Source organism: Lissotriton helveticus, chromosome 6, assembly GCF_964261635.1.
Source record: "Lissotriton helveticus chromosome 6, aLisHel1.1, whole genome shotgun sequence".
NCBI lineage: Eukaryota > Metazoa > Chordata > Amphibia > Caudata > Salamandridae > Lissotriton > Lissotriton helveticus.
Window position 1 is genome coordinate 1,887,092,166 of NC_136067.1, and position 20,539 is coordinate 1,887,112,704.

Below are 20,539 nucleotides of genomic sequence, written 5' to 3' on the forward strand. Positions count from 1 at the left end.
AGTGTGCTGGAATTATGTGGAGTGGGATTATGTGTCATTGAGTGTATTAATATGGAATGGCATTTTGTGCCGTGGAGTAGTATTTAGTGGAGTTTAATTATGTGGTGTGCTATTGAATTTTGTGGCATGATGTGTAATTTTGTGGAGTGGATTGGATGTGTGTGGTGTAATTGTGTTTTTGATTTGAATTATGTGGTTTAAACATTTCTTGCATTGTTAGTACTTTTCGAGTATTCTAACACCCTATTGCTACTTTTTAGCTCTATGCTAAAATGTATCAGTATCATAAAAAAGCAAGGCTATACATTGGGTTTCTTATGATGGATTTACCAGCATACCTTTCTTTTTGTAAAATAGCTGTTCATCTATTCTCTGTCACAGCAATTACCCAGGAATAAGCAGTGCCAGGCTAAAGGCTACTTCACTGTACTGCTCTCAAAGCAGCCTCGGACCAAGGCAGTCTGTTGCTACAAACCAGCATGACACCTGGCTTGATAGTCGTAGCACAATGGCCCTCTATATTATGATAAGAAACCGAGATCTGTATACTATCTGATAGCTGATTCTAGCTCTGCTATGTTTATGAAATAAAGCAGTACTTGAAAGCACAAAAGTCTCAACAAGACAAAACAGATATGGTGTAAACTGTATCATCTTAATTTACAAATAGATAATTAGCCCCTAAATCTAACACATTAGAAACAGATGAGCTTTTACTGTAAGAGTCCATATTGTTTTGGGAATGATCATAAAAAAACAGAATGTCAGCCTAATTAGGAGGCAGGCATGATACTAATGCTTATGCACGTCTCTAAAACTTTACACTTTCTACTGAAAGAGATAAAAGACTTCTCAGCAGGCTCATAATTAAAAACTAGGGAAGGTCTCAATGAGACATATCACGGTGTTCACGACACATACAGTTCCATACAACTTATCAGGATTAATAGTGCATGTGTCTGCTGTAGAACCAGTTAGCACTGAAATGCCTGCTTTAGAAGTGTTCTCGATTCATCTAGAGCTGCCAACAGCTTTGAAAATGTGTGATTCGAGCATGACTTACTCAGTGACCAAAGGGGACTCTGAGCAGCATGTCAGAAGAGGGGACAACTGAGGCCATGAAACATTTTCACAAGGACCCACACACTTGAGCTGATCCTGCTGCCATGGGCTGTAGACCAAAGTGGGAGCTGTCAAGGTTTTGTACTATGGATCTGATTTCACAATACACAGACATCTCCAAGGTTGGGCAGAATATGAACAGCATGTAAATCGCTTCAGGGTGCAAAACCATTGTTACAGGTATGTAATGTGTTTCTTTTGGTCCACCTTTGAGGCAGAATTTTCAATATCCAGTATGTAATTTGGTGGGGGGGTGGGTGGGGACGGGGGTGGAGACAGGGGCCAACCTGAATCAAAGCATTTTAGATAACATACTTTCTGTCTTTCACATGATTTTGATGAGGAACTGAACTGAAATAGCGATTAGAACTTCTGTCTCTGATTCCAACATCAGCAATGTAGCTGCAGGAATATACCTCCTCCCAACCTACTTTCCACAAAGACATCGAATAGCATAACTACACTACTGGGGGAGTAAAAGAGTTGAACTCTTGTACATCCACCAAGAAAAAGAAGCTCTTCTGAATGAGCCATCTCTGGCTAGGGCTGTGCTCCCCACCTCCCAGCATCAATAAATCACACATTAATGTACAAGGTCAAAGCTCTGAAAACAAGAATTTTTGCTTCATCTCTGGAGCCATTGATAAATATTGCATCATGCTTATTTCAGACAAGCAGAGCAAAAGTATTATACCCTATACATCAAAAAAGCATGGAAACTGATCTCAAAGATGTTGACTACCAATGTATTTATTTATTGAATTTGTATGGCGCGACAGCTACCCAAAGGTTTCCAGGCGCCCTGGATCTGCACTCAATTAGGAAGGGACACTAGGATAAAGAATCCAAGAAGGGCTTACTGATTGAATAACCAGGTCTTAATGCCTTTTCGGAATTTTGTATAGCTTGGTTCCAGCCGCAGTGGAAGTGGGAGCCAATTCCAAAAGGCCGGAGCCAGCTGCTCGAAAGAGCTGCCACCCATTCGTGCTCGTTTGAATCTGAGAACCACAAATTTAGCCTGATTCATTGAGCGAAGGTTGCGGGTTGTAATGTATTTTTGGACCAGCTTACATAAGTAGCTGGGAGCCATCCCCGTGTTGATTCTGAACATGAAACAGAGTGCTTTAAACTTAGAACGATTACACATCTTGAGCCAGTGTAGGTTGTGAAGATGGTCAGAGATGTGAGTCCACTTGGGGAGGCGGAGAAGTAGCCGGGCTGCAGCATTTTAGATTACTTGCAGCCGCCGAGTAACCTCTTTGTTTGTGCCTGGATTACGTAGTCCAGTCTTGATCCAATGAGGGCCTGGACTACTTTCTTTTGTGCACCTTCAGGAAGCTGCCAAGGATTTTCCTCAGCCATTTTAAAATGGCAAAGCAAATAGAGGCGATTTTTGCAACTTGTTGTCGCATAGACAGTTTGTCGTCGATCATGAAGCCCAGATTGCGAACGGACTGCACTGGTTGCTGGGTTGGACACATTTCAGTAGGCCAATGTAAAGGACCCCCAGTGCTCTTTTTGTTCCCCAAGGATAAGCAGCTCTGTTTTATCACCATTCAGTTTCAATTTGTTGGAGTGCATCCATTCCGCAATCCTTTGAAGCCCAATAAGAAGGGGAGATACCTCAGTCTTGTCTGCTGCCGATAGGGAGAAGACAAGCTGAGTGTCATCAGCATAGGAAAAGATTGTGAGGCCTGCTTCCTCTGCTATTGTCGCCAGTGGGCTTATGTAAATATTAAAAAGCAGCGGGCTTAAGATCGAACCCTGAGGCACTCCGTAAGGGGAGATCAAAGTGCCCGAGTTATAGTTTTGAGAGAACCTGAAATGACCTGTTGGACAAGAAACTCTTTAACCATTTCAGGGATGAGCCTCTCACCCCTTTAATTTCCAGAGCCTAGATAAGGGTTTCATCGGAGATGGTACCAATGTGGAAGACTTCTCCAGTATATCTCTTTTCATTAAGCTGAGCAGAAATTATATCATCTGCTGCTCCCATGTACACAGCCATTCCTGAATTTTAGCATATCAGTATTAGGCACACTGTGATACAATGAATTAATTTACGAAGTAGTTATCCTAAAATATGGCATGGAGCTAACCGTCTGGTGTCAATGCTGGACTCATCTAATATGAGACTTGGGGCCAGATGTAGGTAATTCCTATTTACCGACTCTTAAATACCGACTCATACCGAATCGGTATTTAAGAGTCGGTAAATAGGAAGGAGGCAGATTTATGTAAAAAATTACCGATTCTGTAAGGGTCGGTATTTACCGAATCTGTAAATACCGATTCGGTATTTCACATTGATTCCTATGGGCCTTGAAGCCCATAGGATTCAATGTGAAATACTGATTCGGTATTTACAGATTTGGTAAATACCGAATCCTGCAAGGGTGCAGGGGGTGTCACTTTGACACCCTCTAGCACCCCAAATACAGGCATGTGTGCCATATGGCACACAGACATGCCCTAAGGGCATGTCTGTGTGTCACATGGCACAGGTGTGCATGCACAGATGTGCATGCACACCTGAATTCGGTATTTTACCACCCAATGGGATTGGGTGGTAAATTACCGACTCTTAAGGGCCTGTGGCACTCTTAGGAGTGTCACCTACATATGGATTTACAGAATCGGTATATTTACCGATTCGGTAAAATACCGAAGTGGTAAAATTACCGAATCGGTAAATATACAGATTCTGTAAATTCAGACCCACCTACATCTCAAAAGCCAAATACCGGTCGGTAACGACCGGTATTTGGCGACCTACATCTGGCCCTTGGTCTGAAATCCCCTTTACTGTGCTCCTGATAATGTTACCAGGTTAAGGAAAGGCTGATTTTGTACACTAACATTGGAGCTGTCCAAATGTTCTGTATAAACAAGTCCAGCGATGGGCTGGGTGCAGAGCCGGGCCTAGCACAGGGAGGAAGCCAGAGAAATAAGAATTCTGAATAGCTTACGAAAAAGATGAGTTACTTCATTTATTGCACAGATGACTGCAAAGAAAATATGGTACACTTCCTCAGGGCCTGTAGTTAATTTAAGAATTCAGCTTGATATAAGACTATACTCATAGGTTACCAGATACATTAGGAGCAGACAGAGACCCTACGGAAATGACCGAATGTAAAGTATTTCTTTGCATCCACAAAACAACCAACATTATTGTACTTGCAAAGAAATGTAATTCTTAATAAAGTGAAACTAATACATATATGAGACTGCAAGGTTATGATGCACAATGCCGGCCAGACAACTCAAATGTCACCTAATTAATGCGATGTTTATATTGTGTGACGTGCACATGAAAACATCAGCAAAATGGTTTAGTAACAGGTTATGGGAAGGCAATCTAGGACATCAACTTGCTCAGCTGAGTAAAATGATGAACTGGTTGCAAATCAAAGAGGGCTGGGTTTTCATCTGGCGACTACACACTGTAGAGTGACTAAACAGAATAACCTAATAAAATATTATAAATATTTCATTAATGGCAAGGCTTAATAGTTAAAAGGGGTGTGGGCTTGAGAGACCTTCCCTCGATTGAATGGGTACGAAGAAGGCAGTGTAAAAATATAATGGCAAAAGGGCATGTCCAGTTCTCTCTTTGCCAAACTTCCACTGAGGTAAAATGTGAGTTTTCGTTAGGTGCAATCAAGGGTGCAGCGTACGAAGTGCAGAAATGGTAACCATTTGGAGAAGAAACTAATCCTCATTTCCTCTTTATACACCTTGTTGAATATTACATATTTCAAAAGCGCTTTCTTTACTAAGGTAAAATTGAGTTGAACTCAAATTTTATTGCAAAAGAGCAGACTTATTTAAAAATGCTCAAATGTCTGAAAATAATTCGTTCGGTTAGCCACATACATTTATCATCCATTTATTACCAAAATGTTTTTATCTGTAGCGCCGAAAGGCGAAAAACATTTGCCTATTGCCGGTTCCGAGTGTCTTTAATTTCCATCACATTAAATACAGTTCATAAATTTCACCCAAGAGCCTTCAGCATAACGCGCGGTGCAGCGGGTGCAGGCTGGAGAAACGCAGCAGGAAACTGGTAGCCAGGCAGCCTCTGCATTCTGAGCCACCTGTGTCAATCCCTGTATTCACACTCTGAGCACTGGGATTATGGCGTACATTTTTAATCCGAAATATAGTACGCTTTTAGCAAAAAAGGGATAGTATTTTCAGAGAAAATATAAGAACCATAAGCCATAGCACTATTGTGTTCTAAGAATTGCAATTTTACACATGTGCGCAAGCAATCAAAAGCATACCAGTATCTGGCCGTCTGATTGGCTGCGGGTCGAAAGGGCAGTGAGTCAGAGTTTGCTGAAAAGTAACATACATACTTCATTCAGAGCACCCTTGGTATAAAATAAGTAGCGCCAAGGCTGGTTGAAGCAGCGTCAGTCTGATGAGACCCAAAGGCAGCAGCATGCTGGTCTCTTTTGCTTCTGGTAATGATTTTGAACTACTTTAAGGTAACAAGCACTGAAACCTACCACATTCCTCCAAGGGAGATTCCCAGAGAATCCCTGCTAGTGAAATATGCGTATTTGACAAGGGGTGGGTGTCAAATTCCGTTCCGCTCGCGGAAATTGCGATAATTTGACATTTTTGCGTTCCGCTGAGAGCGCGCAAATGGCAAAATTTCCGCGATCCGCAGTGTACCTGAGATTTTTTTCATGCTCGCGCTTTGAGAATACGTTCTTGTGCGTGCGATCGCCTTACCGGGATCCCCACATTCGCCAACAAGTTTTCCTGATCTGGTTGCGTGCTCCACGAGATGTTGATAGCCGTTTGCGCTATCTCGCAAGAGTTCGCGCGCACGCGATCACATCATTCGTCTCGCGATCATGCACCGCAAGAGTATGAGATCTTGAACACGCCATTCTCAACCGCAAGCGAGAGCGTGAGGACGGGAACACGTCATATCGAACGCGACAGGGAGCGAGAGAACCCGAACACGTCATATCCAATGCAACAGGGAGCGAGAGAACGCAAACACGCTATTTTGGACGCGCCATCGACATCTGGAGGAAGTAAGGTGAAGCTCGAGAACTCGAACATGTAAAATTTTCAATCTGGAGAAGAATATCATCTCTAGCAGCATAAAACCTTCTGTAAATGATGATTTGGATGAAGAAACTCCTCAGATTGACATTTGGCTGTCCTTTTTTGTGCAAGGAGTCCTTTTTTAGGTCTCAGTCTGCGATGGCTGCGCTTGCACAGTCTCGCTGGCGAGATTTAATGAGATAGAGAGAACATCACTAGAGAGGTTAAGCCCCGCCCCTCTTCTCCATTGGCTGGCCTCCTAAACGGTGGCCAGCCATTGGAGAAGAGGTCCTAGTGACGTTCTTCTTTTTCTTTAAGCCATGTCCTTTTCAGATTGCGTTCCTTGACTTACTGCTGAAGTAAAAGGTTTCTTCTCTTCTTTATGGGTCCAGATGGCCCCATAAAGAAGATAAGGAACCTTTTACCCCAGCAGGAAGTCTGGGGCGCCCAGTCTGAAAAGGATGGGGCTAAAAGCGTAAAGTTGACGTCATCCCGAGCGCTTGTTTTTTAAAGCCTGCCGTGTTTGCCTCTGCAGGTCTCTGGAGCCGTGCGTTTGTGGGCTGGTCTGACGGAGACTGAGAGTGCCGAGACGGAGCTCGCTTCTCCAGGCTGTACGTGAACCTCAGACATCCACGTCAGTCTGGGCACAGTGAGGGGTTCCTTTAATTAAAGAGCAAAAGTAAACAGCAGAGTTTCCAGGGGTGTTGTATGTGCATGCTAGGATCGCGTGGCCCCTTAGTTTGAGAAGAACTGCGGTCTTGCGATGCTGGCTTCTAACTGCCGGGTTGGACTGATGGGCCTCTGATTAGCTGAGCTCGCTGTCAGTCTGCACGCACTGGAGGGACGCCAGAGAGCCGGGAACAAAGGACTGACCTAATAGATGTCCCCCCCTGCCAGCAACCCGGTCAGAGGCTCACAACGACGCACTCCCTGGAGACCCCTCTATTAAATAAACCCCCCCTCCATCTCCAGCCCAAACACCGCCCCGTCACAGGTCCCTCCGCAACCCACCCTAGTCTCAGGCTGCACCTGATAATCACGGCGCTCACCCGGTGCATCAAACTCTTTGCATGAACACTTCGCAAAACGACCCCCGGGGGTGTCACTCACCCGCACGCCCGCTACAGCCCTGCCGGTAGAGGCTTGGAATACCGCGCTGGGGGGTGTGGGGGGGAAGACACCCACGGGCAGCCGACTCCCTTGGAGGGCAACACGCCATATCCGGGCACAGCCTTCGCGGGCGGCGATTGGTAGGTATGGGGCCAAAGAGGAGGGGCAAAGGCTGTGTCACCCGCTACAGGGGGAGGGGGTGTGTTCCACAGGGACACCCGGAGCACGGAAGGTAACTCGGTTTAGGTTTTGAAGAGTGTGGTGAGGTGCTACTTCACAGAAAGCATCCACCACAGCTGCATGAAGTGGCTAAAGAATGCTGTTACTTTTCCAAAACACCAGCACTTATCCCCAAGAGCTGGCTTAAACACGCTCCCGCCCAACGCCGCATACTACTAGTGCTCTCCCCGATGTGCTACACAGCCCCCTCTGCACGCATTACTAGTGGGCTCCCCTATATGCTTGTGGTGAAGTCCCGCCTGTCCCAGATGTGCTGCTCAGTGGCGTGCCCCGCCGCCACACTACTGTACTGGGTGGATGCAGGTCCACCCCATAGCAGATGTGCTGCTTGCGTCAGAGCCTCTGCTGTGCCGCTTCTCCCGGGGACCCCCTGTGTGTGTGTGTGCCCTGGGTGGATGCAGGTCCACCCCTAAGCAGATGTGCTGATTGCGTCAGAGCCTCAGCTGTGCCGCATCCCGGGGAGCCCCTGTGTGGGTGTGTGGCTCTGTGTGTGTGTGGCTCTGTGTGTGTGGCTCTGTGTGTGTGGCTCTGTGTGTGTATGTGGCTCTGTGTGTGTGTGTGGGGCTGTATGTGTGTGTGGCTCTGTGTGTGTGTGTGGCTCTGTGTGTGTGTGGCTCTGTGTGTGTGTGTGGCTCTGTGTGTGTGTGGGTGCAAATGCAATAGGTCTCGCATTTGCAAGAAATTAAGCTATTTGCATTGTAAATGACAATGCCATTTATTTATCTGTTTTTAAAACCAACACATAAATAAACATTTTGTCATTTACAATGCCAATAGCTCTAACTTTTGCAAAGGCGAGACCGTTGCATTGTAAATGCTTGTTAAAATAGGGGGAGAGGGAGGAAGTGCCACAGAATCTCCAACTTCCTGTTCCTGTCCAGCAGGCTCCTCCCAGTGCTTTGTCGATCTCCTGCTCATTCTGCCTTTGAATTATGAGTTGGAAAGATCACTCTTTTTGTCTGCTGCATCATTATCATTGGATTTGAGGATTTTTTAATTGGATAAATTACAAATAAGTGGGTGTTGTGTCTGTTCGATTGGGGGCATTGCAGTTGTTGCAACTACAATTTAATTTTGGTACTTATCATTCCTTTTTTTAAAATTGTTGTGGGTAGTAGTAGTCAGAAGGCCCAGAGCTAGTCATGGGTGGGTGCATGATGAAGCAACTTTTCCTTTGGTGTGTTTTGAATGTATTTCATTTTCAATCATCATTTAGGGCATGGATGGCATTGGATTGAGTTGGGAAATGTGTTTTTTTGGGGTGGGGTTTCTGTTGTTGGGCCTGGCCATGTGGCTGGTGGCCATTTTGAAGCCTAGGCCTGCAAGCTTGTCTGGCCTTTTCTGCTAACAGGCCTGCTTTCATCCGGTAGGCTCAGAGCAGGTAGCCACAGGTGCATTAAACAAGTGTTTCTGTGTGGTCTGTTGAATTTAGACATCATTTAGGGCATGGATGGCATTGGATTGAGTAGGGAAATGTGTTTTTTTGGGGTGGCGTTTCTGATGTTGGGTGTCTTACAGTCATGCCTTTGTTGTGTGTGTCTGGTATGTGTTGGTATGCAATGCATGAGTTATCAGTGTCCTGCTTTTGCCATATAGACCTGCATGCTATTCCTTTGTGGCCTAGGCTTCTTGTTGTGGGTAGGCCTGGCCATGAGGCTGGCGGCCATTTTGAAGGCTGGCGGTGTGCTTTTTGCAATAGGCCTGCAGTGCATTGTCTGTCTTCTGCTTCTTGTAGTTGGGTGGGCCTGGCATGTGGCTTGGGTGTCTTAAAGACTGGTGTGAAGGCCAATGTTTCTTTGGGACCACAAAAAATTACGCATGCAGCAGCGTTGTCCGAGAACCAAGCTGGGAGCAGCACCTCTGCACCAGCGGTCCAACCCCACCAACCTAGGCCCAAGCCCTTGAGTGTCGCAGAGGTAGCCAGTCTACTAACGAGCAGTGATGTTGAAGTGTCATTATCGCAAAGTAGTACACAATCAACGCAGGCGGAAACTCAGCAGATAAGTGTGCAGCAGCAGCTGCAACAACAACAGCAGCAGCCGCAAGAACAGCAGCAGCCGCAAGAACAGCAGCAGCCGCAAGAACAGCAGCAGCCTCAAGAACAGCAGCAGCCTCAAGAACAGCAGCAGCCTCAAGAACAGCAGCAGCGTCAAGAACAGCAGCAACCGCAAGAACAGCAGCAACCGCAAGAACAGCAGCAGCCGCAAGAACAGCAGCAGCCTCAAGAACAGCCCACAATAGTAGTTGTTGCTCCTGAACTAGGAGCATTTCAGGAAATCGAGTTTCCTGCCGACAAAGTGGGGCAAACCACTGTTTCGGAAGATCTATTGTCTTCCAGACCACCAGCAAGGAAAAGGAGGCTTAGTCCATCATCTTCTTCTTCAAGCCCCGCTTCTGATGATCTTGATGCCACTTGGCAGCCACCAGCCCAGTCTGAGAGTGATGCACGCCACAAGACAATGCTTCTGAAAAGGAAGGTTCCAGAAAAACGTAGAGTTATGGAGGTAGAAGTACAAGAGGGGGATGATGTTGATGAAGACGAGCCAGTCATCACGCACATCACTCCCACCCCAAAGGGGATGGAGACCAACATTATCACCCTATCCAGAAAGGCTGCTGTTGAGCGGGATGTAGCAGATACCACCAACACAGGTTACACCACCACGACCTCCAGCTGCCATATTTTCAAAGGCCCGGCAGGGACCTACATCCAGCTCAACCATCTCAGTAGGTATTGGTAGAAGTCACAGTGTAGCTGCACAGAGTCACATTCGAAGCACACCCTCCAGTTCATCTTGTATTGAAAGTGGCACATCCAGCAGCGCCAGAAAGTTCTCCTCCCCAGTTTGGAACTTCTTTTTGGTTAGCACTAAGGAGGAGAACGCTGCTTTATGCTCAATTTGTCGACAAGGTGTTGGTGCAAACTATGATACCAGAGGCCAAACAAGTCATCTCAGAATGCACCACACTATTGTGTGGGAGGATCGCCTACTTTACTTACAACAAAGTAAAAAAACTCAACCCATTGATGTTGGGCATGAAGAATCAGGGGACGATATTATTGCGGTGGAAGGTGAAGAAGAGGGAGGCATTTCTAGCCCTGTCCCCAGTAGTGTAGTGGTACCGCCCACATCCTCCTCAGCTACATCTCAGTGGCACCGCAGTAACAGCCATACTCAGAGTCAGGCTGAGACACCAAGGCGACCGAGTACTGCAATGAGACAAAGTGCGTTGTTGAGCCTATGTGGGTTAATGAAAACAACAGCACCACAAAGGAAAGTAATCCAGCCTACCATTGAGAGCATGCTTAGGTTGGAGGGGCAGTTCCAATGGAACCACCCAACTGCATGGTTGTACGATGCGAAGCTGGCTAAAATGTTAGCACTGGACCTTCTCCATTTTTCATTTGTGGAAGAGGTGGGTTTCCTTGAATTTGTGTCAGCCATCTGCCCTAAATGGAAGATTCCCAGCCGGTCCTATTTCGCAAGAATTGCTGTTCCAGCACTACATCATGATGTGCTGGAATTGGTTGGACAAGCTTTGCAGCAGAGTGCTGTTCACAATATCCACCTGACAGTAGACATGTGGACCAGTTGCCAAATCACAGATTACATGTGCATCACTGCACACTGGTTCTCTTTTGTGGGGTTAGAGATAAGCTATTTAAAGGAGGTGCTGTTGACACAGCTGAGATTTTTAAAGCTACTCGGAAACATGCAACTGTAGCCATGTTCGCCATGGAGAAATCTCATACTACTGTAAACATTTTGGAAGAGTTTCGCAGCAAGGTTTTTGAATGGCTGCACCTAAGAGGGCTTAGTATTGGTTTTGTTTCCACAGATAATGGCAGTAATGTACTTGAGGCCATGGAGCTTGGTTCCTATTTCAGGGTTCCGTGTTTGGCGCACTGCATAAACATTATAGTTCAAGACTTTCTGAAAAAAGAACCCATAGTCAGCAGCTTACTGACCACCTGCCGAAGAATATGCACTTGTTTCAGCCATTCTTTTAAAGCTCGGAATCAGCTGAGGATCATTCAACGTGACTATAGAATGCCAGTCAAAGCACTCGTCCAGGAGGTGGCAACGCTTTGGAACTCAACTTATTACATGCTTGATCATCTGCTTGGGCAGTACAGGCCACTCAATGAATATGTCATGCGAAGACTAGGGGATGCTACTGTGAAAGGCATGACCCTTCAGATGGACCAATGGTGCCTAGTTAAATGCCTGACTGAGATGCTTCGTCCTTTTTAGGTCTTCACACGTGAAGTCAGCAAGGAGGACTGTACTATGGGCCTAGCTATCCCATTATTGCAAATGCTAGAGCATCAGCTGAAGGCGGTATCTGAATCATACAAAGGTGTAGAGGAAAAAAAGAAGCCTATGAGTTGGTGGAGAGCTTAGCCCGTCGCTTAGCTGACAATACAAGGGTGCAAAATAAGATTTTGTCACAAGAACATTACATTTGTGCCACAATTCTGTATCCACTGGCAAAATTGGCACGGAAGACAACAATTCCTTTTTCAGAGATGGATGTTGCCCGCTACAAAACTTGGATAGCTGAGGCAGCGAGTAAGTTGGAAAATGAACGGCTGCTAATGAAAAGCCCGCTAGATCAACCCACAAGTACTGCAGCAGGGCATCTGGCATCAAGTGCAACTTCGGAGGCTGAGGTCAGTGCGTTTGGCTCAGAACACTCACCATCAGTAGTATCGACAACAGCAATAACTGGATCATCAGGCCCAGTAGCATCGTTACAGGATTGGTATTTACATTTAGGCATTGGTAAACGTAGTGCTGGTGCACAGAGAAAAGATCCCGAAAAAAGTTCAGCACCCCTGAACATTTAGCGGATGGTCCAGGCCTATCTGGACGACCCAACAGAGGTGTACATTGATCAAAACCCATTGCGGTATTGGTATGGGAAAAGGGGCCAATGGCCACTGCTCAGCAGGCTGGCGATAAGCTATCTGGCTTGCCCTGTCGCAAGTGTCTCTTCCGAACGTGTTTTCATTGCTGCTGGTTCCATTGTAACAGTGAGAAGGACCAGTCTATCACCCAAAAACATCGAGAGGTTAACAATGATCAAAATGAAGTAGTGTGTTACATGATGATTACCTACTTCTGTTTGAACCCCCAGAGTTTGAGGACAAGCTATACTTACCTGACAATTAGGCTTGCACTTGCTGTCTTCCTCCCTTATTTTCCTTTATTTGTATGTCTGTCTTTCCGGTTACAAACTTTGAATCACAACAAATCCATCACCACCGACTTCTACTCCTTTTATTTCAATATACGAGTTTCAGCTGTCTGCATTTCACAGTACAGTCCTCCGAATCCAGCTCCTCCGCTCCATCCTCCTAAATCTCCCTAAATCCATTGCCCTCTAGACAGATGATAATTGGATGATGCAAAGTACTTCTACTGCAGCTTGATACATTGCTTTTGATTGAATACAGGAAGGGGACTCAATCTGTACACTGCGCACTGAGTATGACAACTGCATCATCCATGATGATGATGATGGCGAGAGAGACGGCTCCTTAACTTAAGATGAGAAGGAACAGGTAATGAAAATGAATGGCATGCATTGAACACCTGACTCTGAGTGATTGGTGTTTGTGTTTTTGTTGTTCATTGTGCATGAAGTGAAGTGAAAGTGTACTAGTCTTACTGTACACACTAAAGAGTGACTCAAGTCAATAATATTTCTACTCTTGTTGTTTAATACCAAAATTGTACTTCTACTGCAGGCCGATCTTCACAGTCAGTCAGTACTAGTATCTGAGATGATTGATGGAATAATAACAAGTCAGGAGGACGTTTCATGAGTGGCATAAAAGGTAAACAAGTCAACAACAACCACAGCAGACCTAAATGTCTGTGTAGAAGTGGAGTAGAGTGTAGCGGTGGTATGACTGCGGTGCATTGATTTAGTAACTTAAATCGTAAAATGCTATGTTGTTGGATATGTGCTTTGTCCAACTCTTTAAAAAATTTAACTCTAAACGGAGAATTTGCTAAGCGACGTGCCATCACTGTGGGCCTGCTCTGTCCTGTCGTTGTTGTAGGTCAATGCTGGAAACAGACTAGAGTAGAGATGATGCATACATGCCGCCTCGGAAAGTGTTCTTGTTGCACTACACCATAACTTGTGCATTTCTTTCAACTTTCTTTCTTAATATCCCTTTTGTTTTTCCATCTACAATTACAGGCTGGGCCTTACCCTGTGCTATACTTGGGAAAACAATGCACACTTACCTTACCAATAAATCTACAGTTGCCAGGTAGGCAGTGGCGACACCCAAGATTGATGGACGAGAGGACCAAGAGGAATGCCGAGATGCAAATCCACATTTTTGGCCAGGATAACACAGTAACAGTATCAACTTTCACCATCTTTTAAATAATTTGATTCATTTTTTTGTCTACAATCTTTACAACAGTGTGTTCTTCTTGTTGTTATTATTATCATTAGGTTTGCTCTCTGTTTATGATTCATCCCTACCAATATTAAATTTTTTTATTTGCTATCTGTAAAAGTAAGCCCGGAACAACTGAACAAAAACTGTATGTAATCCGGGTCTCCTTATCAATCATCATCATGCATGCATTTCCTTTTTCCCCCTTAACATATTGATATGGTTATGGTAGTCTACAGAGTTTGTTGTTTGTTGTTTGTCCATGCGTACTGTTTTTCATTTTCAAACCTTTTCCCAAACCCCCCTTCCCATCCATTCAACAAACCCTAACCCTCTTCTCCTGGGCTGTGTGACTTATCGAGGTGTGACTAAATTAAATGTACACCAATAATTTATCACACGCTTGCTGGAGCGGATGTGGCAAAAGCAACAGTACTTCAATTTCAAGGCAGAGCGAGGATCTTCTTCTGCTTGCCCACCCATGAGCAGTATATTTTAGAGGTGCTTTTTATTTACCAAAGGAACATATACATCTGCATTAATTGCCGGCATTGATTGATTTTGTTGTCATCCTCATACACAGCACTGTTACACTTGTGTCGAGTGCACTGTAGGCCTAGTCAAGTGGCTCGACACAACAATAGTTTGTAACTCTGTTTAGTAGGCAATCCCCACCACCATTATGTTTTGTTGTAAAATATTTTTGCATATTATTGTTTCGCGGTACGTACTGTACTTCATCCTACTACTCCTCGAACAGTCTCTCTCAGGTGACTGACTGTCTCATTTTCTTTTTTTGCAAATCCTGCTGCCCTGCCAGTGTCTACTACTACTACCACCACCACAACCATGGCATGTTAGGAAAGGAAACCATCATCACCAGGCTGTGCCTAAGTTAAACATCAAGCAAAGGTAAGAAAAGTTTGGGGGAGGCATAATTAATAATGGACATGTTTTCAATCAATTCACACACCCCTTTGAGTCCAGTTAAAGTATGCATAGACTAGAAGAGAGAGACTGACAGCCCTAGTAGTACAACTCAATCAGTGAAGGGTGCCGCATCTATCTGTTTGTGTCTTACAAAGTCAGCCAATTATTTAAATCAAACACTGGCTATGGGCGGCCCTGCACCAGCAAGGAAACAGTGTGATGTAAAACAGTAACCCCACCCACAAAACATTAACAACATTGTATGTAAAGTAGAAATATTGATTTAATAACCCTAACAAAAATAAACTATGTAAAACAAAAACACAAAACCTGACCCACCCCTCTCCCTAACCCCAACCAATGTCCGTAATGAAAAAGTCCAACCAAATGTCCAATTGTCCAAAACCCCAACACCCAATTTCCACCCACCAAAACAATAAATAAAAAAGGGGCTATAAACAGGGTCTCCTATGTTCGGCGGGATTGTCTTTGGAGGACACGCACTGCCTCCTCAAGTAGGGCGACGTGGCGCTTTAGAGCGCGGCAGTTGCAGCCACAGTGGGGGGGGGGGCACCAGTGATGGAAAGGGAATGACAGCGGCAGGTGGCCGGCCGCCAGGCGGTGGCGCCGTACCGCTGGAGGGGGTGGGTGGGGCCCGGGGCATTGGAGGAGGCTTCAGCTGCTGCCGCCTCCTCCTCCTCCTCTTCCAGGACCACCAGCCGACGATATTCCAATTGTATGGCCTCCAGCTTCCGGCGCCAACTCCTTCTGATCCAGTTTCCCCATGGAAGGAGTAACTGTATATCAAAAAGAAAACACAACACTATTGTAAAATATACTCTTAGAAAAACAGTAAGACAAGTTAATTATACACCTAATGGCATGGTAGCACTATAAAGCACAGTGCATAACATTTGTGGTATGTATCTATCCTCCCACTTGCTTGGGCTTTAACATTTGCGGGATTTTTTCAGGCATTCAACTGACCAAGCATCTGATTCCTAACAGCCCCTTTGCATGCATGCATCACACGTATCCTTCTCTTTGTCAGTCATAAATATTAAATCTCGCCCGTCCTTCTTCCTTCCACCCGTCTTTCCCTTTTTAGTTCAACACCAGGTGATCAGATCTGACTTTTAGTCTTCTTCATAAAACTTTCAAAGCGGAGTTGAAATCAGATAGAAGAGGCCATTGGTTACTCAATACTCCTTACTTACTTACTAAGTCTCAACAGTAATTTGTAATTTGTAATTTATATTTGTATAGCGCATTATCACCAATGGTCTCTAAGCGCTTTGAGAGAGGCGCCTGCTTAGGTTAGGGGTGGGGAGACGGTACTTTACTGTGAGCCCCAGGCTTCCTTGAACAGGAGGGTTTTGAGTTGTTTCCTAAAAGGTAACAATGAATGTTCCTTACGGAGGTTGTCAGGCAGTCTGTTCCAGATCTGTGGAATGATAGACGAGAAGGCTCTGCCTCCCATGGAAGACAGGCGGGAGCGGGGGCAGACCAGCATCCTGGCTTCCGAGGATCGAAGTACTCTGGATGGAGCGTAGTTGGTTAGGCTGTTTCTGATATAAGTCGGTGCCTTGCCGTAGATGGCTTTATGTGCAATGCACAGGCCCTTGAACTTAATCCTCTGTCTGATGGGGAGCCAATGTAGTTGGCGCAGAAGGGGGAGGCATGAGTGCGGCGTGGGACTTTAAACACAAGCCGTGCAGCGTCGTTCATAGTGGTCTGAAGTCTGGCCAATTTGTAATCTGGGAGTCCTAGGTAGATTGAATTACCATAGTCCAGTCGGGATAGGATAAGTGCTACTACCACTCGCTTGAGGGTCTCAAAGGTGAGTAGCTGGGCCTTGGCACGTTGGGCTAGGAGTCGTGATACATCGTCTCAAACATTGGACGAAATTTGTCCTATGTGTGAACATGAACAGATTGAAAATCAACAGCATATCCTTTTCTTCTGCCCCTCGTATGTTCAGGCAAGGAAGAGATGGATTAAACCAATATGCCTCTTATTAGGCTTGAGGTCATGTTCACAGGCTCTGAGAATCCTAACTACTAATACGTCACAACATATAATATTTAGTGTTAGTAGATTCTTACTTTCTATTTTTTATCAAAGGAAAAAGATGGGGCATCAATTGTAATTGATCTGAATTGTTGATCCGATGTGGTGGTCCATCCTATAACATATGAATGTACTGTTCCCCTATTATTGTTTTCCAACATGGATTGTACTTTTCTTTTAATGATTGTATTTTTTATCAATGGGTTCATGTATCAGTGTTTTAATGTAGAGATATGTTTTTATCTGATGTAATGCAAGTAATATGTGCACTGTCTTTCTTTTATGGCATATATGCCGAAATAAAGATTTTGAAATGAAATGAGTAGCTGGGCCAGTTTTCGCAACTGCCTAATTATGTTAGAGCAAGCCCCAACTGTGGTGGATACCTGTGGAGCCAAGGTTAGTTTGTTGTCAATTTTTATTCCCAGGCTTTTAACTACCGAAGCTGCCTCTGGGTATTTGCCCAACTCGGGTGGCCAAAAAAGACAGTTCCAAGGGTTGGCATCATTGGTGACAGCCAGCACCTCCGTCTTATCTGGATTGATCTTGAGGTGGTTGGCCGACATCCAATTGATAGTGAATTTTAGGATGTTCTGTACTTTCTGGTGAGCTGGTAGGGCGTGTCTATCCGAATGATAATTTGGGTGTCATCTGCGTAGTTGTATATCTGGCATTCCAGCTGGTTGAGGGCAGCTATCAGGGGCTGGAGGTAAGCATTGAATAGAAGGGGAGACAGTGCGGATCCCTGAGGGACTCCGCATGGGAGGGTGCCCGACCTTGATACTGCATCCCCCAGCTGCACTCTCTGAGAGTGATCTTTCAGGTAGGAAGCAAGCCATGTCATTGCTGTGCCTTGCACCCCGAGGTCAGACATCCGCGACAGAAGTACCTCGTGATTCACGGTATCAAAAGCCGCGGATAAGTCTAACAAAATCAGGGCGCAGGGGTCCCTTGCGTCAGCCCTCATTCTCAAATCATCCAGGACTGCCAGCATCACTAGTTCGGTACTGTGGTGGGGCCGGAAACCAGCGTGATTGAATTGCAGAAGATCGTTATCCTCTAGATGATGAGCAAGATAGGCAAGGACGTGCTGTTCGAGGATTTTGGTAAGGAAAGGGAGCTGGGAAATAGGCCGAAACATTTTCAGATTTTTGATGTCGGCCCCAGGTTTTTTCAAGAGGGGAATCACACACGCCTCCTTGAAATCACTCGGGACCATTCCTGTTTCCAGAGACATGTTTAGGGGTGATAGAATCTCGCCTTTGATCTCGGGGAGGGCCATCTTGTAGATTCTGGGTGGGCAGGGATCGGCTGGGGAACCAGACTTCACACGTCCAAAAAGTGGCCCCAAGGCCTCGTGCGTAAGAAGGAGGAAAGACTTAAGGGCTAGTTCTGAGGGATGGCCAATGGGGACTGGGTTTAGCTAGCAAGTAAGCTTAGGGGTGTTCTTAATAGTTGTCAGAAGGTCCTCCACTTTGGAGGTAAAGAAGGTTTGGAACTTATCGCAGTCCTCTATGTTAAAGGCGAGCTTCTGCTCTTTGACCTGTCGGAGTTCCTTCAGCACTTTAAACGTTTCTTTCTGCGTATTAGATGCCGACGCAATTCTATTTTCATAAAAGGCCGCTTTCTCAGTCTGTATTGCATTTTTATATGTTGTAAAGACTTCAAGATAGTGTGAGAGGGCGGAGGGGTCATATGCTTTTCGCCAGGCTCTTTCCCCTTGGCGAAGCTGTTGTTTCAGACTGCGTAGATTTTTGTTGAACCACGGGGCCCCTTTCCCCTTATCTTTAATCCTTTGCCTACGTGCGGGTGCTAAACTGTCGATAGCACTATTAATTCTTTCCGCCAGGGCACGTTTTCTTGCATTGATGTCTCCAGGAGGGTAGTCTGGCGAGCAGGACAGTCTAAGGGCGGGGGCAAGGTCGTCTGCACTGATTTTGTTCCAGTTTCTAATTACTCTCCAGCTGGGGGGAGGTTGGGAACCTAATTTAGGGGGTTGAATGGTGCCATAGATGATTGAGTGATCAGACCAAGCGCAGGGTTGGATGACAGGGCTGGTAAGAGGCAGTGAGGCCCATACTAGATCCAGGGTGTGACCTTTTGCATGGTTGGGGCCAGTGGCGGATTGACTCAGTCCTAGAGCGGTCAGAGCCTCATCTAGGAGGTTGGCTTGACTCTCTTTGGGAGAAGCTTCCCAGTGGAAGTTAAAGTCGCCCAGTATAAGTAGACATTGGTAGCGGGAGCATAGGTCGTGAGCCAATTCCGCCAGCCACTTAACAAACTTGGGGGGTGTTTTCGGGGGACGGTACACGACTATGGCAATGACATATCGTGAGGGGGAATGGAGTTTAACCCCTAACACTTCCGCTCCTTCGATGCTTTCCGCGAGCAGGGTCTCGGCTTTCAGGGATTTTTGTACAGCAGAGCCACCACTCCCCCGCGTGTGCTGACTGGCCTGTTGTGATAGAGGGCCACGTAGTTAGGCGGGATAGTGGCTACAAGGTCGGGGGTTGATGAATCTTCCAGCCAGGTCTCCGAGAGACCCAAGAAGTCGATTGTCTCGTCTTCTAGCAGGGTAAAAACCTCTAGATGATGTTTTTGGAGTCAACGGGTGTTTAGTGAAGCAAAGGTGAGGGTCGGGGATGGTTTTTGGAGGGTAGCAGCCCTCCGCGGTGGGTCAGAGGCCTTCGGGGGGGGGGGGACCTTAGTAGTCCCTCTGCATTGAGGCGGGTAGCTACCTTGTTGTTCAGTGGTGCCAGAGGACTTTTTAACTGGTGCAGGTCGGAGAAACTGTACAGTATGCCACGGGCAGGGGGTCTGGCCCCTAGGCCCGGCGGGGCGCGGACGGGCGCAGATGGGCTTGCCTTTGGCGCGCCTTTGGCGCGCCACCTGCTCGACTGCTGCGCGCGCGCACTGCGAGCTTGATCCAGTCTGAAAGATATAGGCAGAGTCACCACCCGCCCGCCAATCAGCCCTGCTGTGCAGCGGCTGTCAATCCCCAGCACTAGACCGGTAACCGACCGGAAGTGCTTCCACCGGGGTGCATCGGGGGGAGTTAAGACTATGCACCAACACTGTAAGGAATACTTTACTTTAAAAACTCTTAGATCAGTTAAAAAGTAATTATAACACACTGTGCAATTTTGCAGTAGCAGCAATACTTTACTTTAAAAACTCTTGTATCAGTTAAAAGTAGTAATAACACACTGTGCAAATTCGCGGTAGCAGCAATTTCAGTATCGTTTTTTTTTAAAAGAGGCAACGAGCGTAGCAGCAAGACATTCAGCCTACCACGCCTGAGCAGGGCTCTATCGTCTTTGCAGTAACAGTACAGTACACCCTTGCAGTGAGTGTAATGTCAATAGTTAAGGATTATGAATCTTACTTACCACCGCCCATCACTGGTGCTGGCTCACCCCCTGCAGCTCCATCTGCAACTGCCACATCCTAGCCAGCCGCATCGCCTTCACCGATGGCCCCGGCACTGGTGGTCGGTAGTGCACCTGGAAAAAACATTACACATTTTTAGGTGTCATTTACACCTCCCCCTATTGGTCAGTAGCAAGATTAAAA